Source organism: Sceloporus occidentalis, unplaced genomic scaffold, assembly GCF_023333645.1.
Source record: "Sceloporus occidentalis isolate IW3139 unplaced genomic scaffold, rSceOcc1.0.p SCAF_331, whole genome shotgun sequence".
In the NCBI taxonomy this organism is placed as follows: Eukaryota; Metazoa; Chordata; class Lepidosauria; order Squamata; family Phrynosomatidae; genus Sceloporus; species Sceloporus occidentalis.
The window spans coordinates 561,190-576,157 of NW_028317311.1; the positions used below are offsets into that span (position 1 = coordinate 561,190).

The 14,968-nt window shown below is 39.9% G+C and overlaps 1 pseudogene; it reads left to right on the forward strand.

Annotated features, from left to right (window-relative positions):
• The first annotated feature begins 9,796 nt into the window (after positions 1 to 9,796).
• On the forward strand, positions 9,797 to 9,928 carry LOC149274436 (small integral membrane protein 38 pseudogene; annotated as a pseudogene).
• The last annotated feature ends 5,040 nt before the right edge of the window (positions 9,929 to 14,968 follow it).

Consider the following 14,968-nt stretch of genomic DNA (forward strand, 5'->3'; position numbering starts at 1 on the left):
GCTGGAGAAATATGGTTAGAGAAAAAAAATCGTTTTCTTTATCTTTGTCCCCCCCTGTATATTTTTAAATATATTTTAATGCTTTATTTGGGGGGGGGGGGGTGTTACAAAAAAGTGTCCATAATGCTCTTTTTCCTAGGGTTTTTATATGGCATACAGTGGCTGTATTTACCCCTTTAGCAAAACTCTAAGGGTAGTTTTGAAGCACTTTAAATCTCCTTTTTTATTTTTAGCACTATAACCCCGCATTTTATGAGTGTCAAATAAAAATATAAATTCTATTAATAAAGTGGTATTTTTCGTATACTTTTAACTCGGGCCTATTTATATATAGGTGGCTGCTTAGGTCTGTCCGTACGTGGACCCCTTGCCTTTTAGAGATTGCACACCGCTGATGTGTCGTTACTAAAACTGTTTTAAAAGGGGGTGATCCTAATACCTAGAAACTCCCTTTCCTAAAACCACTTTTTGGTAGCTTTTATGTCTCTTAAATCATTGCTCAGCTCAAAGGTGGGTATGTATGTTTGCATCGTGTTTACCCCTTATGGACCAGGAAATTCTGATTGATAGTGTTATTTGTCAACTAATATTAGTCTTTTTTTTTTGGTTGCACTATATTTAAATATATTTTGAAATAAATATTAACACAAATTACAAATTTATTTTTTTTTTTGTGTGTGATTTACTTGATCAATGCTTACTTGCAGCGTGGTGGGGTTACAGTAAAGGAATATTTTTTATTAATCTTTTAAGAAAAGGACATGTCAATAGTGTCTGTTTTTTTTTATTTTATTTTAGTGTGTGTATATATGTATATAATGTGTGTGTGTGTGTGTACACACACACACACACTGAAAACAGGGACATTCTAAAGCCGTCATCTTGATTTCCGCCAGCAGGGGGCAGTATGTAATACCCTAATCAAGTATTGCTTAAAGCCTCTATTTAGATCTACACCCTTCTTATTTCTGAGTAGGTTCGGTGTCTCGGTGTGCCTGCGCAGCTTTTATCCTCACTCTCCAAATTTTATAGCTGATATTTTGTGCTTTTTTTTTAATTTTTTTTTATTATTTATCATAGTAATTCTTTTAAAAGTAGTGAGCTCTTTTAATTCTGTGAAACTAAGCCCAGCTCACTAATTGCTCCATAAACTTTAATGCAACGGATTTTACTGCTATATTTATAGCCATTTAGTTTTTATTTAGGTCTTTTGCACTTGGAAGGGTTAAATGTATAACTGTCTAGCAGGGCCCACATCGTCTGTTCCACCTCAATTGTCATGCTCACTTGCACTTGAAGGGTTAAACCTTTTGTTCCCTGGTGGGCGTGACATCCTCTAAGCCCCCAAAGAGTTAAATCTGTTGCTTCCCAGTCAAAACCCCATGCTGTGGCAGTTGAAGGGTGCAATCTAATGTTGTCCATGGGTGCCGGCATCTGGATCACAAAGGGTTAAACCTATGAACTATTCGATCTTGCACGCTCTGACCCCTGGTGTCGAATCCGTGGCTGATGGTGGCCAATAGACTCTGACCCTAAAGGGATTAACTCCTTTGCTGCCTAGCTTTGCTCGCGTGCCCTGGCATTTCAATGGGTTAAACCTCTTGGATCCTCTTGTATAGGGCTGTATATGGACACCTGTCAGGTAAGGCTTACCTGGGCTATTCAGCAGAAGCCTTTCTCTCTTCACCTGCCGTCTGGGATGAGTGTATACAGCTGCCGGGGCAGGTAAACGGCGTAACCTTGCTGCCTGTCATTCCTTTATCGGCATCAAGGTCGTTGCACTCATCCACCTGTCCGACTCGCTTCCGTTTCTCCATAGAAATCTACACTAAATGAATGCGATTTGCCCCAGGAAATTGCCCGTTATTAAATTCATTTGGCAAACGCAGCTTCAGGATGGTAACCCTTGTTTCTTGATAAACATTTGCTTACGATTCTTTTTAGTACAATGTATAGGTCATTAGGTAAGCACTGTTTAGGTGACGGCCCCTTTTTAATGGTCACCATATCTAAATATAAATATATGAATTTTATATATATATTTTATATATATATATAACATACCATTTTTAATAATTGTTATAATTGCTAGGCCTGTGGCGATCATACATTCTAAGCCAGAAAAGAGACTGTCCCTCCTATCAAGGGGCACTTGGGAGGTATGATTTCTATTTAACCATTACCGATTCTTTATGCGTAGGCAGCGAGTCCGCGGAGCCTTTCCCGGCCGACCTGTTAAACCCCAATAAAGCGGAGTCTCAAGTTACTCTAAAACCCAAGTATTCGGTTTCTGGCGTTCTAGGTAATTGATGGTTTTCCTGTGAAAAGGCAGGAACAATCGCCGCGCGAAAGAAAGCAAGCGCCCTCTATCACAAAGCATTAAGGTGTTTAGAGCACGTGACGAGGCGTCTCGGATCAAAGTGGCCAACAGAAGGGCGAGACGGGGAGCAGATTGTCCTTTAAACTTTTTCGCAGGGAGCGGCCTTTCTGTTCGTCACATCAGGTTACAGAAAATATGAAAAGGCAGAGCGCTTTGTGTAACTCAATCAAAGCTGCTGGCGACCTCGGCAGAACCGGCACCTGCCTCCTTTCACCTGTTTAAAAGCATGACTGATGGAGCCGCGAAGAGAGATAGCACCTAGTTAATGGGTAACCTCTCCAGCGAGACCTCTACAAGCACCTGCTCCTCAGGACTCCGAGTGTTCCCTCCTTAACACGTCCTTGGCTGCCGTTGGCCTTAAAGATCTAGAATTCTGCGAATGAATGACGTCTGATTCAGGCGTTGAGGCTCATTCTTGGCTCAAGTGGAAAATTAACTAAAACGAGAACGCACGCATTGTTTCATTCTTATACATGCATAGAACGTGTCCGCATTCCTCCGACAATCAATAGATTCAAAGCGGTCCTTAAAAAATGGGATGTTTCATGGTCGCGTATTCACTAATCACCAAAACACGCACAGCTCTCGTAACGCGTGTCGTTTTCATTACTAGTATCGGATTTAAAATGTTTTCAAGAATGTTTTGCTGGTTTTTTTTGTTTTTTTTTTAAAGCAGTTCTAGTTTTTTCACAATGTAATGTTTTCGGGACAGCTGCACATTAACCATTTGTATGAGTTATTGCTGTTATTGTCTGTGGGAAACAATAGAATGACTTGGTCTTAATTACCCAGATTACCACTAATGAAAGCCATAAAGCATCAGCACAGTGTGGTGTTTGGGCAGGAAAAGTCACCCAAAATACCAATATTTAATGAAACAAAATTAGATAAAACAGGTTTTTGTCACAACAGACATTACTGTATACAGCGCTGGGGGTTATATTACTGTATACAGCGCTGGGGGTTATATTACTGTATACAGCGCTGGGGGTTATATTACTGTATACAGCGCTGGGGGTTATATTACTGTATACAGCGCTGGGGGGGTTATATTACTGTATACAGCGCTGGGGGTTATATTACTGTATACAGCGCTGGGGGATTATATTACTGTATACAGCGCTGGGGGTTATATTACTGTATACAGCACTGGGGGGGTTATATTACTGTATACAGCGCTGGGGGTTATATTACTGTATACAGCGCTGGGGGATTATATTACTGTATACAGCGCTGGGGGTTATATTACTGTATACAGCGCGGTGAGGTTATATTACTGTATACAGCGGCAGGGGTTATTACTGGACACAGTACTGGGGGGTTATTACTGTATACAGCGCTGGGGATTATTACTGTATACAGTGCTGGGGGTTATATTACTGCATACAGCGCTGGGGGGTTATTACTGTATACAGCGCTGAGGGGGTTATTACTGTATACAGCGCTGGGGGTTATATTACTGTATACAGCGCTGGGGATTATTACTGTATACAGTGCTGGGGGTTATATTACTGCATACAGCGCTGGGGGGTTATTACTGTATACAGCGCTGAGGGGGTTATTACTGTATACAGCGCTGGGGATTATTACTGTATACAGTGCTGGGGGTTATATTACTGCATACAGCGCTGGGGGGTTATTACTGTATACAGCGCTGAGGGGGTTATTACTGTATACAGCGCTGGGGGTTATATTACTGTATACAGCGCTGGGGATTATTACTGTATACAGTGCTGGGGGTTATATTACTGCATACAGCGCTGGGGGGTTATTACTGTATACAGCGCTGAGGGGGTTATTACTGTATACAGCGCTGGGGGTTATTACTGTATACAGCGCTGGGGGGTTATATTACTGTATACAGCGCTGGGGGGTTATATTACTGTATACAGCGCTGGGGGGGTTATATTACTGTATACAGCGCTGGGGGTTATTACTGTATACAGCGCTGGGGGGGTTATATTACTGCATACAGCGCTGGGGGGTTATTACTGTATACAGCGCTGAGGGGGTTATTACTGTATACAGCGCTGGGGGGTTATATTACTGTATACAGCGCTGGGGGGTTATATTACTGTATACAGCGCTGGGGGGTACAGTAGCATGATAAATATGTTGAATAAACACATTAGAAGTTGGGTATAACCTGAAATGTGTTAAATCTTATAACGCGATCACACATGGCGGATACTCCGGGGCCTCTTTGATTTTAGTTGAATAGAAATCACATCGGTTTTCTTGCACTCGGTGTTCCGATCGAATTTCTGCAAACACTTTTTGAAATGTCTCGTGACGGCCGATCTGTTTGGTTAGTAACGACGTGAAATGGTTACGGACGCTCCGATTCCGAGTTCAAATGCTACTTTTTTCACTTTTTTATTTGTTTAACATTTAGTGTTTTGGATAAAAGACGTCCTACTTCAAAAACCTCTTTGCGCTACAATATAGAGAGAGACGCCAAGATCTACAGGACAGGTCTCGGGTGACGTTACAGGTGCCACCGAGCTTTTAACGGGGCGACCCCGAGAATGTGGGTCCCAGGCGATGGTGGCCATTGGGTAAATAAATGCTCTTACTGAAGAAAAAATAAGCAGCTCTTAACAATATGAATCAGTTAAAAAATATAAAATAATGGCAAAAAATACATCAGATGATTATGAGGCTCTGGTATTATATTTTTTCTGTGATATTTAAGGTTCTCTGCCATGTCAAGGCTCCTAAAATAAATTTTTTTTAAAAAAAAGATACTCTTGAAAAAGAACTTTTTGTTGGAGAAAGAAACTCACCTGTGTTAACTGCCCCTTGCCACCAGGTGTCAGTAGAGGGCCTACCTACGGCACTTGTTATCTGCAGACATAGAGGGGCAGAAGCTCATTCCTTAAAGGTAAAAAAGCTCTTTTGTTACACCTTCTCACAGAGTTAATTTGCAAGTTATTATTATTATTATGGATTGTTTTATATAGCGCCATCCAATTCCATAGCGCCGTACAATGTTGACGATTGTCAGATGAGCATTTGATGCTGCCTCGTAACTCAATGTCACTTGGATATTTCTGGATCTGGATCAGAGTTTGATATTAGGTCGTTATTCATCAGCGATGGAGTCAAACCTCTGGAAAATATATGATGGAAAAATGTTTTTTTTTTGTTGTTGTTGCGATTCCCAAAGCTCCTTCTTTGCCATAAAAATCCAAGAATTAAAATGGGTCCATCGTACGACCCTTCATTTAACAAAGTTTTTTTTATAAACCCCCAGCGGGGTTCCGTTTTAATGAAATTGAAACTCATGGGACTTAGAGATGAAAACCATTTCAAAATGGTTGCCCCCCCCCCCCCAGTAAGATACCCCGTAAGGTATGAGAGATGATTACGCTCCTTCCCAGTGGCATGGTGTGGTATTTGCCCCAGCCCATTTAATGCCCCACCACCATGGAGTAGGGGTCGGAAGTCCTCCATATGTGGGAAATTCCAAGATATGAATAAAAACTGGACTGGACTGGACTGGGCTGGGCTGGCATTGAGTTAAAATAGTCTATGGTTATGTTGTTTGTGCCAAAATATTTTTGGTTAAAATGTTACATTATTATGTTAGATTAATGAAGTATTTCGGGTTACCTGCAGGAGCTGCATCCACTTTCTTCTCTAACCATAGACAGGGTGTATTGTGATATCTATTTTCCATTTGGTAAAATCCAACTTGGTGTCAATTTATAGCAGAACTATTTTATGGGGGTCTAAGCTGCGTACCCCTCAAAGACCTCCCTTTGGCGGCTTCAAGCGCACAGTGTCAACAACCATAAAAAAACCATAAATAACTGGCCGCAAAATAAGTCACAATTTCATACAATATTAAGAAAAATAATGGAGATCCCATAACATCCGAGAAACCCTCGGTTACATCATGGCTGGCCTGTAACACTTCTTTGTGATCTCAATTTGAGGAAACATTTCGGCATGAAGTGTTTTCCCACAGCGTCGAGACAATATCTTTCCCCTTTGCCAGAAAAGGCATTCACGCGGATCTGTCGCTTCTTGAAGTTTCAAGGTATGCATCTGGGAAAAAAATAGTCTGGCCAGCTTCGGCCAGCGAGTTTCTGCTGATGGAATAGTCCTTGTTGACCTAACCGCCTGGCTTTCCATAATGTACCTAGAGTTGGAATGGAGTAACCCCGAATATTGCCTCTTGCCCCTGACAATAAAACATTCACCCATACCCGGGGAATCTAGAAATGGTCTAAGACCAAGGCACCTCCATGTTATTCCCCTAATAGCTCACAATGAAGACTCTACCGCGGTGACTCATGGTGGCAACCAAATGGTTCCATTAATGGTCCATAATGGAAAGCAGCCCAAAAAATTGTCAATGATGACCCCATTGTTTTTAAAAAGAGGTTTTTAAGATATCTACTGATTAATGTCATGTTCTTATAGGTTAACTATTTAACATATATATCTAAGATGAATTATAAATTTATATTCTTGGCATTTTGCCTTCTGGTTTCTCCTAAAAAATCTTTCCTGTTTTATATTAAAAAGAACAATTTTGCTTTTCTGCAATTATTTTTGGGGGTTAATGCTTTTTACCCTAAAGAAATATAAAGATCCTTTCATTATTAATTAATAATCAATGCATTCTTTCCTATCGCTATACTTTTTTGTCTTTTTTTCCCCCTTTTTTCTTTTTCCGATGAATGCCGTCTTCATGAATCTTATTCACCCACCTTGTACGGATTATGTTTTTGACTTCTCTATTTGCTTGCTTGTTGTTTGACGATATGCAGCGTTCTATTTATTTTTTTATTATGTAGGAGATTTACGAACCGGTTAGTATCCAGCCGGCCGGCAAGCATTCTGAACAGAAGTTTACGTTCATAAAAATAGAACTTGGCAGCGCACGGCAGGCGCTGCCGTCTGAACGTTTGCCAGGAATCTTCATTCTTCCATCAAACACAATAGATTTCACCTCTGTTACCAGATATAATGCATTTTGAGGCCGTACATGTACGGGCTTTGTCATTTAGGGGTTAATACTATTTGGTAAAAAGGCGATTCTCAGTGGTCTCCAAAATAATAAAACTATCATATGAGTTAGTGCTTGGGACAAGATAACCCATGACTTAAGTCCTTGCCACAGCTTGCTTCCTTAAGAACGTTGGAGAATACTCGGAAACTTTTATTAATTGGAGAAACTAACGGTAAGAAATGTTGGGGACTTGTTCCGCAGGGGCGAGCTTGTCCCGTTTCCAAAATTCCAAATGCCGTATCTTGACATTGAAGAATTATTTTGCTAAATGCAATGACGCCATTTCTTGTCCACCCACCGCCACCAAGCAGAGGACTTCCCCATGAAACAGAAGAGTTATGTCAGCATGGACCATGTTCTTACAGAGCGACTTCCTAATGTCTATGCTAGACTTGGTACGTTTCACTAAATTCAACAATATCTCGAAACGGAAATCAGACCTCGATATCACTCACAACGGAGTCAGGTGTCAGAGGACAGCAAAAGTCCCTTCACTTAGATCTGAGTTCCTTCAAGAGCGGCCTTCAAAACCAGTGATCGGAATAAGTCCTAGCGTCTCAAGGTGACCCTTAATATCTGATGTATGCTTAAAGTCCGCTCACGTGATTTCGGAATGCATATTGACTCAGCTTGTCACCTTTTACTCATGAAATAAGACGCATTTCCAACAGCATCATGGGAGTTTAGGTAAACTGTAATATCTTTCTTTTGGCATTTCTGATAGATTTAGCTATAAGTCATGGAGACGGAGACAACGTAGTCCTCGCTGTTTGAGAAAAATGTGTAAGTAAAATCTGTATTATTTCATTTAAATGGAATGTGTATAAGTCTGTATTATAGACAGAGTGGGTATGTATATTAAATAACATGTATTTATCCATTTAAGATAATATGCTAATTAATGTTCATATGGGTTGCACAAGAATACAATAAAGGATGGCAATTTAAATTAATTGCACATGTTATTTCATGGGTTTTATGGAAGGACTTTTCTTAAGTCTACCAGGATCCAAAGTCACTGTCTTTCACTCCATTGATCCAAATAGGTGATCGGAACTTGGAATCCTGGTGGGGCTTTTAAAAGTTTCAAAGTTACATATAATTCCACAACTAGCATTGTGTGTCCTTGACCAATCTCAAGGACAGCCCAAGGGAAATCCAAGCTGCTTCTTGGACCTTTTCCACCCAATACACTGTAGAGTCCTTGGCGTTGGTGAGGTCCTGTGAGAGATGAAGATCCTGAAACCAAACCTTCTTGGGTACCTGAGACGTTCGAAGAACTTTCCAGGGACGGGAGAGCGTTCTTGCGAGATCATGAAACACAATATCAGTTGAATCTGAATAAGGGATTAAACTAACTCTGATAGGCTCACCCAGGAATAAAAATATATTCGTGAGGGTTAAAAATGTCTTTTATTGAAATGACCTTGGTGAGAAACTGGGGAAATGATTAAATATCATTAAATCAGAATATTAAGGAGTCAGCTCTAGAATTTGCTGCTGATAACCTGAGACTCGGGGACGTATTCTGAGTTATTGAATTTAAATTTCATCTTTTTAAAAAAAATTCCATCTCCTATGGCTGGGGTTTCATATAATTATATATTTAGAGGGTTTGGTCATTAAAATGGCATTAGGTCCCCGCTTTTCACTTTTTAATTGTCATTTTCTCAATGATTCTTTTTTCCTTTTCTCTGCTAAAATGATTTATGCTAATATTATATGTTCTATATTCATCTTATACAGCGAAACCAGGAGGAGATTATTGTTAATTGAGTACAAAGTTGGCCGTTTCAGCTACGTCATTTAGCTTAAAGCCAACATCATGTAACGTTAACCAAACAATGATGAAATTATGCTTTTCTCTCTTTTTTTCCTTTTAGCTCACAAATGCTGACATTTTGTGTTAGGAAATCTGGCTTCGACCTTGCTTAACCTCCACAAACAAGCGTGTGATGACGGTTATCAAAAACAAAAAGGAAAAATAAATTTGGAATTTCTCATTTTCAGATCCCATAAAATCGGAAAAACCTGCAATTTTGGGGGGAAAAAGATGAAATATCACAAATAAGAACTTTTAGAAGATTACATCTTATATGCCTTTGTTTTAAGACTTTTGAACAAATATCCACATGATTTGGAATTCCTAATTTCTCTGAATAAATGCTACAAAAGTGAAAAAATCTGACATTTTAGAAGAAACGATAAAACACACAAAAATGGATTCCTAGAAGATTATATGTTTTTTTTTTTCTTCTCAACTTCTTTTTAAAGGCTTTTAAAGCAATATTCCAATAATTTGAGATTGCAGGACTATAAAGCACCATCAGACGGGGTCACCTTGCTTTTTCCCCCCATCTTTCTTATCTCTGATATCTAATTGACGTTCGAATATGGAATCTACCATCTTGATGTTCCTCCTTGTTATTATTATTATATCCAGATTCCTGTTATGGTCCTGTCTCAGCACTTACATAGACTACAAGTTAGCAAAGAGATTTCCAGACAAACTTAAGAATGAATGATGGGGTTTTCTTCAAGACAAAAAAACTTCTAATATCTCAGTAAGCCTCATCTGTCATCAATCTGCAAATAAAAGGAGACAAAATTGGGTTTGCTCCTCAAAACAAAAAAAGAACGTCCAGACAAAAAATAATAATAACTTGCTCTTCAACTAGAACGGGCTCGTTCGAAGATGGAGTCAAAGTCTTCCAGAAGGTCTTCTAACCTCGTCTTCAGGTTCCCAGACCGTGTTTAAGGAAACCTTTGCCAGCGATTGCCTCTTTTCAATGATTATTTGAGAGTTTGTACCTTAAGCCATGGAAAAAAAGATGAAACAAAGAGAACCAAGGTGTTACCTTTATTAGCCAAGTTTGGTGCAAGCATTCAAGACAATTTTGGTCTCTTCTTCTTCTTCACGCCTGAAGAAGTTGTATTGAAAGCTTAATGTCTACTCGGCCAATAAAGGCATCATCTTGACTTTTTTCCCTAAATAATTGGATATGTGAAATAACATTGTAGCAAAATATATCGGTGGTTACAGAGTATGAGTGAAGGAGAGAGAGTGACCTCTATAGACGGAAGAGGTAGCAACACTTTGTCCTCGTTCAAGGACACGAGTCAAGGTGAATAGTAAAGTAGAGTATGATTCACAAATACTAAACCTCTAGTTTCATATATAGCATAAGATGTATAACCCTAGCCCTAGTATTAACCCTTACCTGCATGTTCCTAAGCCTCAGTTTTAACCTCCTGCCCCCCAGTCTCAATTTACGACCCCTACACCCTACAGAATGATCCTCATCTGATAATATCCCATTTATTATATAGTTCTTTTCTATATACGTGACATTCTAGCAAATTAAAATTTCCTCAACGGGCCACTTTCTTAGTGTTCCGATAACAGACCCCCCCCCCAAGTCTGATTACTGTACATTACTGGTACATTCCTTTTTAAATACAATTATTGCTTTATTATAATAGTTGTCAAACCCAAAAATTTAATTATTGTCAAACTATAATGATGGGGCACCACGGTTTGTCCCGTCCAAGTAAACTATCACAGCTAACATAATGGAATATTAACTCAACGAGGAGGAATAATCAGAGATCTGATATGTCTGCTCTCATGATATCCACACAAAGTGAGTCCATTATACATATAAAATGTGTACTTAGATTATCTGGATTTAGTACAATTTATTAAACTGTAAAATGTAAAATTGTTTACATTTTGTTTTGTTCTGTGGCCAACAATGGGGGTCATTGGTTGGTAAAATCCCTGGAATCTTCTGGTGGGACCCACGGAATCCTCAGCTCCCAAAATTCCATGTGACAAATTTGGTTTTAATAAACATTGAAATTATAGGGAAATGTTTATTTCAATCTTTTTATTGAGTCCTAAGCCAGACATAAAGCTATATATGTCATCAATAAGAAAAGCAGATGATGAAGTTGTCCACACCAAGAGTCCACAATTTGTGAGTCCGGGATTATGAATTTAAGCGGACAAAGCGATCATTTTCAGCTAATTATCCAATATTGCCTTTTTTCTCCCTGTTTTTAAAGGGTAAATATTTACGACGTATGGCTATTTAAATTGGATCATTATATATATATATATATACAGTATATATAGCACATGCTGGTGGTTTGAATGGTTTTGGTAGCCTCGCTGGGTTAACCGGTATGGGTTATTCTGGAACGTAAGTGGAACTGGTTGAGCGTTTAATAATCTCCGAGATGTGTGTTTATTTTGTACGTCTCCCAGAATCCGCATTGCACAGTAGCTGAGACCTGACAAAAGCTATTCATTGCTGCCCGGGGTGGGGTGCGCGGGGCCGCAGAGGCAGCGGTATTTGGCTACACTCGAAGTCTCCGCGTGTTCCAGAGCATTTCCGTCTCTCTTTCATCTTTCTCTCTCTCTCTCTCTCTCTCGGTGAAAACTTTTCCGGTAGAATTCTAAACAACGCTGTTGCTTTCTGGTGTAATCTTCCATTTGATGTTTGTTAAGCAGAAGGGTCCATTTCACTTTCTGTAAGGGCTTCTGATTGTGCGACACGCTTGCACTCATTTCCATTGGGTAATTTCCATCTGATTGTACCACCTGTGCTAAAGGAGGATCGCATTCTCCTGAGTCTTTATATAAATAACACATGATCTGTTTGTTTCCCCCCCCCCCGGTTGTTAAAGGGGCAGATCACTGTCCCTGGCCATCCTTCTAAAGAAAAATGCGTTTTAAATTACTTTAATACGTATTCTTTAAAAAAATAAATACTGACCTCAGGGAGAAGCTGCAGCTTCAGCGCTGTAGCTCCCCCCCTTCTCCTTGGTCTGACAATACTCACCACTGATTGTCTTGTTGAAGCAGCCAATCAGAGGCAGGAAAGTGCTCCCCTTAAAATCAATAGGTGGGCTTTCTGTGTGTGTGATCATGGGGGTCTCACTAGACCCCCCGCAGCATTCGCAGAGCCAGTGCTGAAGTTTGTGCATATCACTCACAAGGAGCACATCTCCTGCATGGAAAATAGATGGGGGTGGGGGTAGGGGCAAATGTACATGTAAGGGAGCACCACATACATTTAAAGGGAGCACGCAGCTATTATATGTATTTAAGTGGAGCGTCCCTTCAACCTCAATAAATATCCTTGACCAGTGAACGTCAGAGTCTTCGACAGACATAAAGCGCATATGGAATTATGATGTCATTGCTTTTTGGTATAACATAAATAAATGACCCATAATTCTGAACGAACTCCACGAGCAGACAGCCTGCCGGTTACACACCCTGATAAGTAAACGGATTAAAGCAGATCTCTCGCAAACATCCTACGCTGATAGCTTTCTATCTCTTCCCAAGCAGGTGTTTTCTGCCATCGAGGCAGCTGCACAAACAGCAAATAGTATTTCCCTATCTCCCAAAGTGATTTTCCCGTCGAGCTCCATATGGTAATTGGATTGCAGAAGAGAATGTAGAGCAATTGGAAACTAATTGGCATTCTCTAAAAAACCAATAAAAGGACTGAGGCTATAGTGATAAAATGCGCAGGTGACGAGACGTTAGATTAGCCCCGAGGCACGGTTACATATCACGGCATTTTAAAGTGGCTTTTACAACCTCTGTTTGAACAGGCTGGCTGAGCATTCTGGTAGTCGTTGTCATCTGGAGTATCAGACCTTTCGAGATGGAACGGTCATGAATTCAACTTTTAGAACAACTAAATTCATTAAGTTTGTGTTTTTTATGTTCTTTAAACCGTTTTTCATTATTTTGAGATATTTTCATAAAGATAAAGTAGTGAACTCTTAATTGAAGCAGAGATGGCAGAGATGGCAGCCGTGGCAGAACCAGTATAACCTTATCAGTTTCCTGCCCTGAAGTTCCCTCCGATCTCCTCGACTCGCCCCAAACACATACACACACACATATACACACATAAACACATACTCAACCATACACACACACATACACAAACACATACATACATACACACACATATATATATATATATATATACATATTGGTAATTTTTTAATTGACAGATTCTGCATCATTTTCATACCTAGTTCTCTTTAATAGAGTCGGGTTCTTATATCTCGACTGATACGACTTGTTTCTATTAAACCCGCCCTCGCCGACACGTTACCCCCCCCCTGATATTTAGACTACGTATTAAGGCTGAGATAAATGTGACTGTGTTCTCACACGCGTTTCTTTTGCCGTTTTTACTGTCATAATACCTCCATTGTGCTTAAGTGGGTTTATTCCGTATGTAAACAGACGTCGGTGCGCGTTTGTTCCCCCGGCTCGCTGTATCTTTCTTTGTATCTCATTGAACTTGAGAACAATGTGGAAGGCGGCTTTTATCTCTCGAGATACGGTCTTATAGGTCAATGGGCAAGATGCGGCGAAAGGACAAGTCATTATGTGATTCTCTGCCCTTCCTCTCCTTGGGCATTTACAGGATAACAGTATCATAGCTGATGAGGGTGTAGAATATTCTAGAATTGTTTTCACAAAGCAAACAGGAAGCATGGGCTCCGTTAGCAATATCTATCATTTCTATATTTAGAAGTCGTTTGTCAGGAACCATGTTACTTTGCGTTCTAGTTAGTGTATCGCCTTCTGTTACCTGTACCCCAGGGCTAAAGATGTAGTTGCCCAAACAACCTCTGTAGGCCCAATCACAGTTGCCCCCTCCCTCATCGGTCGTTGTTTCAATAAGTTGGAAGATGCCTCTGTGCGTTGGAGCTCAATAAGAAAAGAGAGAGTTTTTTAAATGGAGGAAAACTGCTTATATCTCCCCCCACAACACCTCAAGTGGTTTGGTCCATGTGCCCTTTGGAGTATGATCAGGCAGTACTCCATGCTGTAGGTTGTTCTCCTGTTGGTATGACCCATATGTATGTTTAATTGCAAGTTAATGAGGGCAGAATATTGCATTAAAAAGTAACCAGGACAGGAGTAAAAATTCTAATCAATTGAAGTAGAATCTGGAGGTCAGTTTCAGCCTCTAACGAGTGCTTTAAAACCTGCTCTCCAATCTTTGTACAGATTCAGGCATCTCTAGTCTGGATTAATTTCCCATTAACAGAAAAAAAAATGAATCTGAAACACTACTTTCCGGTTGAATCACTTAAATAGACGATCAGAACATTAATTTCCATAACTGTGTCCCTTTGAGGCACGATGAAACAGTGAAGTGTTATATTCTATGCACCGGTAACATTGTTGCACACTTTGTATCCATTAAGTGACATCATGGCTTTCAGACTCCTGCGTATGTATCTCGGACGCCGTGCCCTTGGGTGACCATATGGCTCTTTTATCATTTAATTGTATCAATTTCATAGAATTGTTTCTCTACGTCTAATACTTTTCAATTTCAACCCTACAGCAAATGACATTTCAGTTTTTATTGTTAGGAAATATAACTATATTCCAGCCACGGACATGCGATGTAAAACAGTATTTAATATGGGAGAAAGATACTTAGCCTCATAGAATAAGGATTAAGCTATTACATTTAACTCCATTGTACAGCGCTGTTGAATATGATGGCGCT